The sequence below is a fragment of the Arachis ipaensis genome, chromosome B5 (genome assembly GCF_059453495.1).
Source record: "Arachis ipaensis isolate K30076 ecotype BB chromosome B5, ASM5945349v1, whole genome shotgun sequence".
In the NCBI taxonomy this organism is placed as follows: domain Eukaryota; kingdom Viridiplantae; phylum Streptophyta; class Magnoliopsida; order Fabales; family Fabaceae; genus Arachis; species Arachis ipaensis.
This window is the reverse complement of record NC_142440.1, coordinates 69,212,191-69,214,782: the sequence shown is the minus strand read 5'-3', so window position 1 is coordinate 69,214,782 and position 2,592 is coordinate 69,212,191.

The window sequence follows — 2,592 nt, the reverse complement described above, 5'->3', positions numbered from 1 at the left end:
GATAATTTATACATTTTTTGGCATTATTTTTACATAGTTTTCAGTATGATTTGATTAGTTTTTAGTATATTTTTATTAGCTTTTAAATAAAAATCACATTTCTGGAATTTACTATGAGTTTGTGTGTTTTTCTATGATTTCAGGTAATTTCTGGCTGAAATTGAGGGACTTGAGCAAAAATCAGATTCAGAGGCTGAAGAAGGACTGCAGATGCTGCTGGATTCTAACCTCCCTGCACTCAAAGTGGATTTTCTGGAGCTAGAGAACTTCAAAAGGCATGGTCTCAATTGCGTTGGAAAGTAGACATCCAGGGCTTTCCAGCAATATATAATAGTTTATACTTTGCCCGAGTTTAGATGATGCAAACTGGCGTTCAACGCCAGTTCCATGTTACATTCTGGAGTTAAACGCCAGAAACAGGTTGCAAAGTGGAGTTAAATGCCAGAAACAGGTTACAAACTGGTGTTCAACTCCAAGAGAAGCCTCTAGACGTGTAAAGCTCAATGCTCAGCCCAAGCACGCACCAAGTGGGCCCCAGAAGTAGATTTCTGCATTATTTACTCATTTTTGTAAACCCTAGTAACTAGTTTAGTATAAATAGGACTTTTTACTATTGTATTTACATCTTTGGATTATCTTTTGATCCTTTGATCATGTTTAGGGGGCTGGCCTCTCGGCCATGCCTAGACCTTGTTCTTATGTATTTTCAACGGTAGAGTTTCTAAACACCATAGATTCAGGTGTGGAGCTCTGCTGTTCCTCATGAATTAATGCAAAGTACTATTGTTTTTCTATTCAATTCAAGCTTATTCCTCTTCTAAGATATTCATTCGCACCCAAGAACATGATGAATGTGATGATTATGTGACGCTCATCATCATTCTCTCTTACGAACGCGTGCCTGACAAACACTTCCGTTCTACATGCAAACAAGCTAGAATGAATATCTCTTAGATATCTAATACAGAGGACCGAGTCCGAGATATTAGAATCTTCGTGGTATAAGTTAGAACCCATGGACGGCCATTCCTGAGATCCGAAAAGTCTAAACCTTGTCTGTGGTATTCCGAGTAGGATCCGGGAAGGGATGGCTGTGACGAGCTTCAAACTCGCGAGTGCTGGGCGTAGTGATAGACGCAAAAGGATAGTAAATCCTATTCCAGTATGATCGAGAACCGACAGATGATTAGCCATGCAGTAACAGTGCATTGGACCATTTTCATAGAGAGGACGGGATATAGCCATTGACAACGGTGATGCCCAACATACAGCTTGCCATGGAAAGGAGTAGGAATGATTGGATGAAGACAGCAGGAAAGCAGAGGTTCAGGAGGAATGAAAGCATCTTTATACACTAATCTGAAACTCTCACCAATGAATTACATAAGTATTTCTATCCTAGTTTATATTTTATTTATATTTATTATCAATTTACCATAACCATTTGAATCCGCCTGACTGAGATTTATAAGGTGACCATAGCTTGCTTCAAGCCGACAATTTCCATGGGATCGACCCTTACTCACGTAAGGTTTATTACTTGGACGACCCAGTGCACTTGCTGGTTAGTTGTGCGAAGTTGTGACAAAGTGTGATTCACGTTTGAGAGAACCAAGTCTTTGGCGCCATTGTTGATGATCGCAATTTTGTGCACCACTCAGAAACGTGTGTTGGATCATAATTGTTTTCTTCATCCTCTGGTTGCTCGTTGTGATTATCGTTATGCTCCATCCGAGCATTGGTTAGCTCCGCTATTTGGTATGCCATTTCTTGATTTTCTTCCACCATGCACTGATTGGCCTGTTGTAACTCTGTTACCATCCGTAGAAGCTCGGATGGTGTGGGAGGAGGTAAGTCAGCCAGGATCAAGGAAGAGAATTTTGAGGCCTACAGAATGAAGCCCCATAATGGGTGCCAATTGTTCTTGCTGAGTTTTGACTGATTTATAGCTCGTCCACCGATGAATGCTTGTGAGCTCTCCCTCAAGATGAGATATACGTCGGTGGCAAGAAAACAAGGGGGTGGGTACCTACAAAAGGCACTCCGACGCTCAAGTAAGTAAGTGAATATTAAGTTTTGCAAAATGAAATGAATTGAAAAATCTTCTTACTATTCCCTTTATATCAGAAAGTGGGGGATAACGATTATATCTCCAAGTAATGATATTTTGATCGGAGAGTAAAAGCATATCTGATGTTTTAGTGCTGTTTGATGAACACCAATCTTAGGGTTTATTTTGTGTAGAATTTAAAGGGTTTTATCAACATTCAATCACACTTATCCATGTAAAATTCATAATTTTGTGTTTTCTTCCCAATTTTGCTTGGTGGATGAAAACATGCTTTTTAGGCCTTAATTGTGCTATATTTTTATCTCCCTCTATTATCATTCGATGCCGTGATCTATTTATTGAGTGATTTCAGAGTTTATAAGAGCAAGAATGGTCTAGAAGAGAGGAAGGAAGCATGCATAAGTGGAAGGAGCATGAAAAATGGAGCTTTGGAGTATTAGCATCAACGCGCACGCGTAGCTGACGCGCATGCATGGAAGCTTAGAGTTGGGATTGGCGCGCAAACATGGACGCATACGCGT